The sequence below is a fragment of the Myotis lucifugus genome, unplaced genomic scaffold (assembly GCF_000147115.1).
Source record: "Myotis lucifugus unplaced genomic scaffold, Myoluc2.0 scaffold_68, whole genome shotgun sequence".
Lineage (NCBI taxonomy): Eukaryota > Metazoa > Chordata > Mammalia > Chiroptera > Vespertilionidae > Myotis > Myotis lucifugus.
This window is the reverse complement of record NW_005871116.1, coordinates 1208607-1223120: the sequence shown is the minus strand read 5'-3', so window position 1 is coordinate 1223120 and position 14514 is coordinate 1208607. Positions and strand designations below refer to the sequence as shown.

The following is a 14514-nucleotide window of genomic DNA, read 5'->3' as shown; positions in this document are numbered from 1 at the left end:
TATTTTAATGTACCTTTTAATATTTAGATATGTTCAGATACACAGATATTTACTATTGTGTTACAATTGCCAATAGTATTCAGTATAGTAACATGCTGTACAGGTTTGCAGCCTAGGAGCAATAGTCTAGAGCAGTGGTCGCCAACCTTTCAGACCTCACAGACCACCAGTGGTCCATGGACCACCGGTTGGCGACTGCTGGTCTAGACCATACACCCTAGGTGTGGAGTAGGCTGTACCATCTAGGTTTGTGTAAGTACACTCTGTGATGTTTGCACAATGACAGTCACCTAATGACACATTTCTCAGAACATATATCTGTTATTAAGCAACTCATGACTGTACACACACACACACACACACACACACACACACACACACAGTCTCCCATTGGTAATTTGTATGCGAAGGAACCGCTGAGCTAAAGCCAGCCCTCCCATTGGTAATTTGATTGAAAACCTATAGATCCATTGTGAAAAAAAATGGCATTCTTTTAATATTGAATCAGTCCATCAAAAAGCACTGACCATCTCCTCACTTACTCTAATTTTCTTTTATATTTCTTGCTAAAATGTTATAGTTTTATTTAGATAGGTCCTGCACATTTCTTGTGAGGGCTATTCTTATGTATTTTATATTTTGAGTTTTTCATTATATCTTTTCTCCAATATTGCTGGAATATAGGAAAATTACTAATGTATGTGTATTTTATTTTCTGACTTACTCGTTACAATTAAATATAAGTTGATTGTAAGAGTATGTAACTATAAAAATGATGGCTGTAAATAATGTTATTTTTCTTCTTCCAATAGTTCATCTAATTTTTATTTATAGCATTGATTATAACTTTACTAAGTAATAATAATGAGCATCCTGTCTTAAACATCAGTCTTAAGAAGAATGCCTCTCTGTCTAACATTTTTCAGAGTATATTCTGTGAGAGCTAATAAACTTGGGAAATGCTACAAATGAAATCCTCCCTCCCAGGGATTCATAATTCATATTACTACATTAAGAGTCCGAGCTCTGCAGTAAGAAAACTAATTCAGCTGAGTTCAACCCAGAATTTCTAAAGTGCATTTGACCAAAGAAGTATTCTTCCTCTCATTTGGAAATTTACATCAGTTATGGCAATCAAAATTATATTAATTTTATCTTACTTTCTTCAGTATTTTGTGAATTCTTATATCTACCTTTTGTCATACTGTGGTTTGATTTTACTATTATTTTTCCAATAATTTAGAAGGCAATAGACTTCTTTTTTATTTCTACAAGTGATTGTGCATAAGATTTTTCAGAATACTTCTACCTGTGTTTTATACTTGCCAAAGTCAATGACATGACCACTCACTTTTCTAATCAAGTTCAGAATGAAATGGCATGTTTGAATAACTCCATCACAAGTGAAAATTTTAATCCATCTTTATTCCCAATTCTTTTCTCCTTGTTTATAAAAATTACAACATTTTTTATTCAGGTTGCTGTCAGTAGCTATTTTATATTACGTAACTTCTCTCTCATAACTTGTTTATCTATTCAGCAATGTAATCAGAGTCACAATACAACCCTAGGCAGTTCTATGATTATCTGGCTTCTGTTCCATAGCTATTGTCCTTTATACCATAAATATCTTATTTTTGATTTCTTATTTTCATTCCTTTCTAAGGCATCTAAAGGATAGTTTCAAGAAGTACAAGACTTCTTTCACTTATATTTTTTGAGATTTGTCCATGTCATTGCTTGTATCCGTCATTCACTTTACTTATTGCTGAGTAGCATTCCATTATATGACTACACTGTAATTTGTTTATTGATTTCCCTGTTTGTGGATACCTGAGCTATTTCCAGTCAGGAGCTATTATGAATAAAACTGCTATTGGCATTCTTGTGAGGTCTGTTATGGACATATTTTTTTATCTTTGGGGTAATTACCTAGGCATGGGATTTTGAGGTCAAATGGTGAGAATACATTTAACTGTTAAGAAACTGCCAACAGTTTTTCGAAGTGGTTGTTCCATTTTCCACCCCTGCTGGCAATTGATGAGTTTCAGTTGCTCTGTATCCCCCACCAACCTTTTAGCTGTCCTAGTGGGTGTGTAGTGCTGTCTCATTGTGACCATTAGTCTCTTTTTTATGAGTACACATTAACAGTAATTTTAATCTGTTCCCTATTTTGTGGATCTGCCATGTTTTATCTCATTTATTCCTTTTAGGAAGTACTGGGTAGATCTTCTATATTTTAGAGCAGGGGTGGGAACTTTTTCTGCCAAGGACCATTTGGATATTTATAACATCATTCGAGGGCCATACAAAATTACCAACTTAAAAATTAGCCTGCTGTATTTGGTCAGACATTTAATTAACTCGCCCCTAACGTCTTGGCAGGGCCAGACCAAATGATTTCTCAGGCCTTGTATGGCCCGTGGGCCAGATGTTCCCCACCCCTCTTTTAAAGAGTGTCTGATTCTGTCTCCTGTAGCATCAGTTTTACTTCTTACTGCCTTCGGTGGACATACCATATGAATACTTTTCATTTTTGGCTTCCCTATAACCTCTTCAGATCTCACCCGGCACCTTTTTCATTCCATCCTTTTCTCTCATAATGGTTATCTGTCTTTTTTCACAGTCTCTTGTTTCTACATCAGTTGAGGATGTGAAACAGTTTTCTAAAATTATCTTTCCGATGGTCTTTCGGTCCCCTTGTTATGCATTTTTTCCCACTCTCTATGCTATTTATTTTTCATGCTTACTCATCCGGGAATGAAAATCAATCTGCTTAGACCCAATGTTTGTGAACACATAGCATGCACAGTGTGTTCCTAGCCCTGTTCAATATGTACTAGGCTATAGGCTCTTTGATCTGCAGCTGGAGGGCAGAATGTCATGTCCTAGCTCAGTATCAGCTTCTGACAGGAAGGTGGCTGATGGAGCTCTGTGCTCTGATTTGGGCTCCTCTCCTCCCCATTGCCTGCTCTGCTAACTAGAGAACACAAAGGCTCATCGTCTTCTGGCGCCCTTCTTCCAGGACTCTCCCTTTCTCCCCGTAGCCTTTCCCGATTGGATGTGTGTTCCAGGATTTAGTATGCTACTCTTCAGTCTTGTGACATCAACACTTTATTGTTTTCCACTGAGATTTTTATACAAATATAGAAGGGATCGCCCACTGGGTTGAAGATTATTTCGTTCAGCAGAGGGATAGCTAAATAGTTTTCAGGAAAGGAATGATTTGTCTCCCTACCTTCTTTGAAGCCAACAGCTTCCTTTTGTTTTCAACAGAAAATCATATTTTGGTTAATAATTATAGTTCTCAATTCAGTGTCATGAGTCATGTTAATCCTGACATTTCTTTCAAGTTTCTGGCTGTGGATAACTGTAGGTCTTGGTTTGGGCTATCGTCTAATGTTTTCTTCCTCTCCCCTGTCACCCCATGTCTTTATAAGTAGTCAAAAATGGGGACTTCTTTATGAAAATCTAATAAATGATTTCTTAAATCCTTTCAAGTTTTAAGATTTTATTATGCTATACATTTCCCCCATGAATCTTAGCTAAACGCAGTTAATGAGTCCAAGTTTGTATGAACAACTAACATGTTTCTCAATTTTACGTACATAAATAAATTCAAGTGCTGTCTTGCCAATGAAACCCCTTTACAGATGACTAAATGTCCTGGGGGAAAAGGACATTTCCTTTTCCTGGGGAAGGAAAAAGATTAGAAACCGAGAAAGAAAGCTAGTTAATCACATTTTTGTTACTCTCTTAAAAGGTAGTCAGTGTATGCCTTGAAAGATGTGGCATTGTTGAGTTTGTGTGCCACCTGAATTCAAGTCAACTAATCTTTAGAAAGTGGACATGAGAGATGTGTAAGACACGGGTTATTCAAGGTCTTCCTCCTATCTCCACCATTATCATGTGTGGATCTGGTCAGTCCAGTCTTTGGAATTTGTGACATTTCCCATATTGTTTAAAAATCTTTTGAATCTCATAAAAATTCATTTTTCTCTCTTAAGATTATGTCTACCAGGAAAGTATTTGACTCTGACATTATATATTATTGCTCCTTGTGGGTAATAAGATTGTCAAGTTGAGAGTCTTTGAAGAATAACACTATAAATCCCAGAAAATAAGACTGCGCCTTCAGGGTCGCTTTAAAGGCATCCTTTAGGCACTCTCTGCTTTGTACAATGAAAATCCCAAACTCCACTCCCTTAGGAAATGGGCCTACCCTAGTTGTAAGATTCAAAACATAGCTAAACATTCCATCATCATGTATAAGTATGTATCATATACTCTCAGCCCAGCATACTTTTCTAATCCAAAAATAAGACTACAAATTTAAATTCCAGTTGTGTTTCACACAGTTATCCTTTGAAATACATATCCCTCAAAGGATCATGAAAACACTGTTCCATGAAATAATATTTATAAGAAACACATGAATTTTCTTAAAACCACTGATACGTGCTGTGTTCTCTTTATGACCCCCCAAAAAAAATCAGTCTTAACTTTCTCAATCTTGACTTGCAATACCAAGGATACCCAAGACAAAGATTCAAGGAGAAAAATACCAACCACCTGCCCAAAATATTTAGTAGAACAATGCTGAACTTTTGGTAAAGACTCAATTTCCATGTTTGTCCAATAGATGAAAAGAGGAACTTTGTTATTAGAAATTATATTCATTAAGGAAGTCTGTCCCATTGTAGTTTCCTTGCGCCATATGAATCATTGCTCTTTTTACACAGATGTTTGACCGGTTATTAGCAAAATTGTGTTAGTCTAACGCAGAGCCCCTTCAGATCTGTATTAACAACTACTGTACCATCATTTGGTAGTTTCCTGTGCCATCATTTGGTAGCTCCCCTCTACGCCATAAGTGGTGGATAACACTTCAGACCACAAATGGGCAGGATGGTGTTAGACCCAAAGTTTTGGCATAACAGGATGCTAACAGCTCCTTGTGAGAATTTCAGACACAGCATAATGATTCCTGGCCATGTCAGGAGCTCAAGAAATCTCAGTTCCTTATCTCTTTTCTTCCCTCCAGTGGGTCTTGATACATACTCAGCAAAATATCCTGCTCAGCAAGTCATCTTCTGTGGACACTGTCACCTCTGGCATAACCACATACTTGATGGTATCTTAAGGATTTCTTAACCGTATTTTGCCAAGAGCCCAATTTCTAGAGCACAGGGACCCAGTCAGTTTCCTACTGCCTGTAGAAAAGGGCAGCTTAGTCTTTCTGAAAAAATCATTCTCAAACAAGAAAGCATTCGAAGCTTCATGTTCACAAGGTTGCAGGTAGTTGATGCTCCTTCCAAAGCCAGATGAAAGATGTGGTTGGTTCAAATTCTCTCCTCTCTCAAGTGTCCTTTTGGAGCAGGATCAACCAGATCACAGGGTCTACCATGACGACGAGAACCCATCAGGGATTTATAACATGTTTCTGAACAAGGACAAGAATGGGATCATTAGACGACACCCAATTTGATTGTCAGAGGATACAAGCTCCATTAACAGAGGAATTTTCACTGACTTTTTAGGGACACATAAAATAATTGCTACTTGAATGTTTTTCCAGGCTTTCAGAGGATTATAGGAATGGCCTAAGGCTATGCTGCATTCCTGTCTTCAGTCAGAGCTTCAGAGTTAGCATGCTTTGTATTGTTAGTTTACTTTCAAACAGATGCCCTCACATATTTTTCTAAGATAGAAAGGAGCCACATTGTGATCACCATTCTTAAGAGATTTATCTAAAATGTATTTGTTTAATCTCTCAATTGTTTGCAAATAGCTAAAAACTCCTTAGTTGCGGGGAGAGGGGGAAATATGACATTTGGATAATTATCTGTGGAGAAACTGTATCTTTTGTTTTGGTACCTTAAAATGCATTGTTCTTGGCCCAAGGTTCCCCTTCCTTACACATGGCTAATATTTAAGAAGCATGTGTTAAATTGAGCTGTTATACTAGAACTTTCCCCGTCTCCCGGGCCAGAACAAAAGGAGACTATGCGTAACTCACATCTGAATCAGTTACAAGTCCAAGTGTCCCAGTCACAGGGCTAATTTCAGATGTTGTGATGCTACTAGTCGTACCATGATGGAAGTACATTGGTGACTAAACAGGACTTCCCTCCATTATTCAGCTCTCATCTGGGTCAGATGATACATTTCTCAGAATCATTTGCCAAACTAGATCTGGCTCTTGTTGCCTTAGGGAGGCTGTGTAGGCAGAAGTAACCACTTGATGGAAAGGAGAATTGGGTTTTTTTCCTGTTGCAATGTTGAGCAGGAGTGATAATGAACCGCTAAACCTTGCTAGAGAGCCAAAAGAAAAGAAAAAATCCAAAGTCCTCTACTTAGACATGAGCTCTATTAAGGAATCCATTTCTTTCTGCTTTGGCTTTTCTTACATAAGAAATCTCACTCAAGGATTAAGTACATATTTTGGAGGGTCACGGTTTTGCAAGAGACTGGGTCACGTTCTCCCAAGTCAATGATTTCCCTAGGAACTGAGTGTCTTCTTGGGACTGCTGAAATTCCTGAACATCTTGGCAGAGACTAAATCAAGTAGATAAGCCCGCTCCCTCCCTAGGAACTGTGTGTCCCAAGCTGCACAGACTCTCTCTTGCTATACTCATTTGCAGTACGTCAGTCTTTCTCCAAGCTACTAACTTAGGCAAGCATATGCCAGTGTCAGCTACCTTCTCTGGCACTGCTGAGATAAGCCCCCCAAATTGGCCAATGCCAGCTCTGGTGACAGTTCCACTTCTTTTTTTTGGTCCAGCTGGTTACCACTTCCTCACTTCCACCTTACTCCCTTGCCCCAGAGCAGTGTCCTCTCACTGGATTCTCGAGATGCACCAGGAAAGCGAGTGATTGAATTTGTATGTGTTTGATGCAGCTTCTGTGAGTCACAGGAGAGGGAGCCAAGATTTAGTCACTCTTATGAGATAGAAGGCTCTTCAGCAACTTTTTTGTCCAAACATGGGAGAAGAGATAGAGAAGGTTCCCAGTAGTGCATTTCTGCCCACGCCTGGGCACTGCCTGGCCTTTGTGGAGTACTTACAGGGGTTTATTTTTCATTCCATTGTCACAGCAGCTCCAGGAAATACAGATTCCTAGCCTCATTTTTCAAAGGTTAGGAGACTAAGGCAAAACCGTGAAGTGGCAGGCCCGTGGCCACGTGGCTCATAAGCAGCTGGGACTCTGGTCTTATGGCAGATGTCTTGCCCAGTGCTCTTTCTTCTACCCCATGACTGCCTTCCCGGTTCCATGGAGGAAATCAAAGCCTGGAAGGATGAATTACAACAATGATAAAATTAATAATTGAGAGTCGAACTATGAACCAGAAGGTCACGGTTCGATTCCCGGTCAGGGCACATGCCCGGGTTGCCAGCTCAATCCCCAGTATGGGGCATGCAGAAGGCAGCCAATCAATGATTCTCTCTCATCATTGATGTTTCTATCTCTCTCCCTCTATCTGAAATCAATAAAAATATATTTGGGGAAAAATATATTTAAGAAATAGTAATTGAATGTTTAGCATTTGCTATGCACTAGATACCATACTGATAACTTTATATGCATTGTTCCTTCTACTCTATAATTTTTGAGGGCTGTCATATCTCCATGTAAAAAAGAAACTGGAATTCAGAGAGCATGAGCGACTTGCTCATGGTTACACAGATTGGTAAAGACCGAATCCATCTCTAGACCTGAGTGTTGAGCATGGAATGTGCTAGTGCCATACAGCTAATGGGGAGGAAAAGCAGGGCCTTGTGAACAGAGTCTTGGGCAAGAAGGATGAAAGGTCTGAGTTTGAGTTCTAAGTCTGCTGCTGTTCATCTGGGCAGTCATGGGCGAATCTGTTAACCTTTCATGCTGTTGGTTCCTTATTATAAAATGAGGCTGGTACCATTTGGCCTGATAGCTCACAGGAGAGGACCCCCAAAACTGGAGAGCTCCATACAAAGGCAAGGCACCGTTCTTCATGTTAGAATTAGAACCCCAGCCCTATGTCATGACACCTCACAGCAGTGCCCAGAAGTTCTGGTATCTCCCCTTGCTCCCATCCTCCAGCCACAGCTGCCGGAGCAACTTGGTTAGGAAGAGATTTGTTCATGGAGAATGTACCCTACAAGTATCTCCCTTTCCTTATCATGTAAAAACTCATTAGGTGAAAACAAGCTATGCTTTCCAAGGAGTATCTTTCTGAGCACCCGCTCACCGGCTATTGGGCAAAGTGGTTGTCACTCAGTAAAGAGATTAGTAGCGGCCCTGAGAGAGAGTGACTAACAAACAACCTTCCCTCACCCTGGAGTAAACAGGACTTTTAGAGGGAAGGTTCTGGGGCAGTTTGTGGCCAAGACAGAATTGATTTGCCCTTGTGTCAGAGGTCATCACTATCATGACAATTGCCATTTACCAACTGCCTCATATAGGACAGGTACATTCATTATATTATTTCCAACCCTCACAATAGCCCTGTGAAGTAGTTTCATTCCCATTTTACAAAGGGAGAAATAGGTTCGTGGAAAACTGCCCAGGACCTCAGAGCTAGTAACTTCCACCCCGGTCTTCCTGCCATGTCATCTGTTCCCTGTCATCAGTCAGCCAGTTTCAGAGTGCCCTTGGCCCTCCTGTGTTCCCGTCCTCTCTGTCAATCATCCAAACCAGAACCACTCAGAGCATGGAGGACGCAGGCAGGATGGAAGTCCTACAGTTCTAAAGCTCACACCCACAATCGGGGCGGGATCTGGGCTGGGACTAACCCTCTGTCCCTGCTTTTTCTTTTTTTCCGACAATTTATTAAAGCCTTATTTTCTTTTCTATTCTCTCAGTCCTGGGTTTCTGTTTAGTTGTGATGATAGATATCATATTTTTGGAACTTTTGATCCCGTGGAGTACAGATTTAGAATTCATGGGAGATAAGGAAGCTATAAAATGTAGTGGGACTTGAAATGCACCAAACGTGCCTTTTCAGTCTCATTTACAGGCTCTCAGTCAACTTATTTTGGAATACTGAGGTCGGTGATGTAGTCACTGCATTGCTCATGTAATCACCAGATTTTATTTAGAGAACCATAACGGGCAAAATGGAAAGGGTACAAATATGTTGTTCTTTTTCATTTCGAATTTTTGAAAGAAATTTTTTTGGAAAACTCTTTTTAACTTCCCTAAATATCACTTCCTTTAGGATAAATATATAGCTATAAAAATGATACCTTGCAAACTTTTCTTTATCATGACCTTAATCAAAGGAGAGTGAATAAATTATTGCTCCACAGCTCCTCCTTTTAGAAAATAGTTTCCAACCAGACATGTTGTCTATCTCACCACCATAACCCCCTTCATATCTGGACAGGAAATGCCCACCAACTACACAGCCTGGCTCCGGGGGAGAAAAGAAAGAAGGTTCGCATGGAATTCTGTCCCTGGGCTGATCTTGTGTTTCTCCTATGGCATTTCTTTATGCGTAAATAATGCCTGTTTACTTGCAGACTCTAACCTTTTGGTGAGTTCAAGGGGGAGAGGGGGTTAGAGCCACATTTCTATGCATTTTCCTTATGTTTCTGCTTCTGTGGAAAAGCCACCCAGTTCCAGCACTGGCACTCCCTGCCCAGGGGCCCTGCTTTCTTCGTGTCCCGCCTGTGGGCACACCGTCAGCACAGGCAGGTGGCATATTCAGCTCCAGCTCGTGTCATCTCTGCTGTTGTTATTGTGGTGCTTGCTACTTAGGAACGAAGACTTCCAGGGCAGGTCAGCTGGCTGCAGGGAGCTTTCAGGCTGTGTCCTTAGCAGTCACCTGACTAGCAGGCTACCTGTGAGAGTGTCTGCAGTTCACTGAGGACACCGCCTTCCCAGCTGCTGTAAACAAGTCCAAGTGACCCATCTCATTACTCAAACCAGGTAGGCGTAACTCACATACTTTCCAGTGGCGAGGAAGGAGCGGGGAGGAAAGAGAGAACAAAGCCCGAGAGGTGAAAGTTATAAAAATAAAGCAGGAAACCAACAAATATTTCTTTCAACAGCCCAATTTATTTAGAGATTTAGGTATCTGCTACCTAATCACAAATACAATACAGTGCAATGCAATGCAAAAAATAAATAAATAAATAAGTTAAATAGCCAGTTTACTCTGTAGCACAGAAAGGAAATTAGAGTCAAGAATTCACACTCGTGTCTTTAAGAAAGGAGACAGGCAAGGTTAAAGACACCAATGACCTTTTGCTGAAATAAAGAATCCTGTGAGCGAGCTGCCAAAAAAAAAACAGATTTTGTCCAATGCCAAGGGGACTCATTGAACCCATTGAAGGTTATCAGCTTTGCAGCTTCACTGAGGACTGAAGGCATGTTTCAGAGTCAAGGGCATGACATAATAAAGTGTTCTGTTTGTTTACTTGAGCAGGCGAGTTTACTAAGCAATCCTCTGCTAGGGCCTGGGGCCAGCCCCAGTTGAGCAGGAAATGAGAATCCGTCTTTGGGGCAAGGTTTTCTCAACCTTCCTGCTCTCAGAGATGTCCACAGGAGATAGCATTTGTCAGATCCCTGAAGGAGGGATGGGCTCCCTAGAATACTGCTCTGCCATTGTGGAATCCAAAGAGGGGCCAAAGGATGTTGTCAGAGGGATGAAGGGCTGGCTAGAGAAGTGGCCCGTCAGCATCTACAATGCAGTATCTCCCCCATCAACAGGGCAGGTGTCAGTGGCTGCTTTTCCCCCTCGCCCGCCCAGGCATTGCACCTTCAGCTTGCCAGTCTCGTCCTCATGCCATTGCATGTCCCAGGAGGGCCCTGGGGGGCTGATGCAGATCCAAGGTGGCCAACCCAAGTGGGGAAGGAACCCGGAACCTGGCCTTCTGAGAGCTTTGCGCCATCCACAGAATGACTAAGGACGCATGCTCCGAGCAGCACTCACAGTAGCGGAGGCTGTCCCCAGGGTCTCAGCCACAGGGCGAGAGCTCTCTCTTGGGAATGGAGCTAACTCACTTGGCTGGTTCATCTTCAGCCTCCACCCAGACTCACCCCCTGTAGGTCCTTCTCTCCAGCCTCAAAGCCTGATGGGAGTGTGAGGGACCGGCAGTTGTGGTTGAGAGTGACGGGCCATAGGAATTGAGCTGCTGAGTGGTGGTGTCTATGCAAACTCAGCCAGAGTGACATTCGGTTGAGCGTTAGTCATTTACCTGAGCCCTATGGCGCCGTCACTCTCAGATCTGAGCAATGGTGGACCTTCCCATGGGGAAGTCCGGCAGTTGGATAAACCTGGGGAAGCAGCCAGAAGAGGAGGGATGGGCCTGTGGCTGATTAATGTTCAAAGTTAGAATAAACAAAAACAAAGTGCCTGTAGCTTCAAACACTTCCACTGAGCCTGTGAATCTCTCCAGGTCAAGGGTAGAGCCGGCCTTACCCTCTTCCTTTCCCATTTGTCTTTTCAGGTCTCCTCATGGCTAAGGTTCTTAGCAAACTGAGTTATCTTAGACTTTAAAAGAAAAAGTTGGGGTCAGAAGAAAGCAGTTCCAGGGACCTACATGCCCCACCACTGAGACCCATTTCCTCAGGGAGGTCCGATTGGCCTTCTCTGAGTCCGTTTGCCACCAGGCTGGCACATCCTGCCAGTGGCTCTGGGTTGCTGCCCAGGCTCCCAGGCAGGAGTCCTCAGGCTCCCTTTGCATAGCTTCTCTCATGGTGGCCTGGGAAGCCTCAGGAGGAACAAGTCTCTTGAGAAGGCAGGCCCTGTTAACTAGGGTTTGGGTTTGCTTTTGCTCCCTGAGGCCCCAAGCTACCCTCTGCCCCATATAGTAGTCACCCTTGTCCTTATCCCCAGGGGCTGAGATACCCAGTGGATGTCTGAAATCGCAGATAATACCAAAACCCTACATCTACTATGTTTTTTCCTATACATACATAACTATAATGAAATTTAATTCATAAATTAGGCACAATAAGAGGTTAACAACAATAACTAATAATAGAAGATAATTATAAAAATACGCTGTAATAAAGGTTATATGAATGTGGTCTCTCTCTCAAAGTATACTATTATACGGTACTGACCTTCCTTCTTCTGATGATATGAGGTGATAAAATGCCTAGGTGATGAATTGAAGTGAGTTGAATGACCTAGGCGTTGTGACGTAGTGTTCCGCTGCCTCTGACCCTCTGACCAGTACATCCAAAGGAGCGTCATCTGCTTCGAGTGATCCTGGAGCATCAGGCCATGGCCATGTTGACGGTCAGTGTCAGGAGCAGACAGTGTGGGTGGGTGGGGATCCTCAATAGTTGAATTGTTTATTTCTGAAACATTTTCGGACCACAGTTGACCATGAGTAACTGAAACCACGGAGAGCGAACCCGAGGGTCAGGGGGAACACTGTGCTCTGTTCCTTGTTCCTTCTAACCCCCTGCGGCTAGTGTTCCTCCCTCCCACACAGACTCCTTACCTTGAGGCCGAATGGGCCAGGGCCAAACCAGTTGCACATTTCAGAGAGTGGTTTTGTAAGAGCCCCCAAGGAGGGCAGTCCGGGGCAACCTCCTCAAAGGGACAGGGCGACTTCTCCTGAAAGCCACGCAGTAGCTTCGCTGGCGGCCAGAGCCGCGGACAGTCAGACGCGTGAACAGTCAGACGCAATGGGCATCTCTGCTCTGCTAAACCCATCTGCCTGCTTTCCCATTTCCCCTCCAGGATGCAAGGGATTGTATTTATCTCACACTCCTCTGCCATGTTTCTTGCAGAAAACTTGGAGTCATTCTCCCAGAGGTGTGACCTTTTACTATGTCCTGGGAATGCTCTGATGTGGGTGGAGGGGGGGGGGGGGAGGAGGGGGAGGAAGTAGAAGAGAAAGCAGTGCCTCTCAGCTGCCACTCCCACACCCAGGCGTGATAATTCTCAATGAACCAGAGGAGGAGGGGCTGTGATTTCCAGGATGAGAGCGTTGGCCAGGCAGTTTGAGGTGATCCTGAAGCTGTAGCTCGAAGGCCATACAGCCTCTTGTCCACCAAACATTACTGAGTCCCCGCAACATGCCAGGATTCTAGAGCTAAGAAGTGGGTGAAACCACTACTGCAAAGCCTGCGAGTTGAGAATCTAAGGCAAGACCCTCAGGGCCAGTGAGGGTTCTGTGTTCAGGGCAGATGTCCCCTGGCCCTGGCTACCCCCCCCAACACCCCCTTCCCCGGTCCCTGTGGGGGACTGACTGCTCCCTTTGCTGGTTTCTCCCCAGGGGTGGAGAGAGAAGGTTTAAGGAGCAAGCTTCCAGGAGGTGCTTCTCCGCAGGCAAGTCACGCTTGGGAGAATTCCTTCTTGGGAGAATTCCTTCGAGTCTCGATTGGCCTTACACGTCCCCAAATGTGCTTGCTCTTACATACGCCCCCTTCCCCTATGCATGTTTAGTTTCTGAGCAGACAGACAGCCTGTGGATGAGGATCTTTAAGACAATAGGGCGATTCTTTTATTGCCTTTGCTTTTCCTCTAAGTTCCTCTCTTCACTGTCTTTCCTTTTATCCTGCCTCACTCTTGTCACCTCCCAGAAACCTTAGTGGCTCCTCCCCGCCTGCAGGATTGAGCTCAGCCTTCGCAGCGTGGCCTGACGTGCAGGCTCAGCACAGGACTGCTGATACAGCATCAGAATGAACCGGCTCTTGGTCATTTCAACGCCTGTCATTCACAGGAGTTGATCAACTGCTTTTTCTGGAAACTTGAGAATTCGTATTGTCTTTCAGAATCAACTTTATTTTTGCTTAGACACAGGGGTCCTCAAACTACGGCCCGCGGGCCACATGCAAATACAAATATTGTATTTGTTCCCATTTTGTTTTTTTACTTCAAAATAAGATATGTGCAGTGTGCATAGGAATTTGTTCATAGTTTTTTTTTTTAAACTATAGTCCGGCCCTCCAACGGTCTGAGGGACAGTGAACTGGCCCCCTGTTTAAAAAGTTTGAGGACCCCTGGCTTAGAGCCTGCTAAAGACTAAGGTCCCATCCCTACCCCCAACCAAACCCAATAGACATATGTGAGCAAGTACATGAGCAAGCCTTCCCCGACCCCCACCTCTGACCCTTGGAACCAGCTGGAAAAATGTATGCCCTGTGTTTTTCAGCAGGGGATTGTCTTGCTTGCCCTGTTCCCATAACTGAACAGCGATAACAATTCTCCATGCATTAATGTACAGCTCAATTATTAACAGCGGGCTGTGCTTTTCCCCGGTTGTAAAAAGATGAATGGTTAGAGTCCCAACGTCCTCCTGGTCAGTGCAGGAATGTAGAGGGGATGTGGTCTCAGGCCACTCGCCTCTAAGACTTATAACAAAAGTTGGCAGGCACTCCCCGGGAGTGTGAGTGGGGTTACACATGGCAGGAGGACCACAGGTGAGAGGCTTTGGTCTCCTTTCTTTGTCAGCTCTGAATCTTTCATCTTTCTCTTCTGGGACTTGGAATGGACAGGGGGCAGGGAATGTGATTAGAATGTCAGTGGTTGCACAAAGGTCTTAGGGAAAGGTCTGTGCGTTAACAAGAGAT

General features: G+C 43.3%; 1 long non-coding RNA gene across 1 annotated transcript; it reads left to right on the top strand.

The window, feature by feature from the left end:
* Positions 1-7420: 7420 nt before the first annotated feature.
* LOC111826322 lies at positions 7421-13555 on the top strand. The gene is made up of 2 exons (XR_002829617.1): positions 7421-9909; positions 11433-13555. It is a non-coding gene; the product is annotated as an uncharacterized LOC111826322 (long non-coding RNA).
* The last annotated feature ends 959 nt before the right edge of the window (positions 13556-14514 follow it).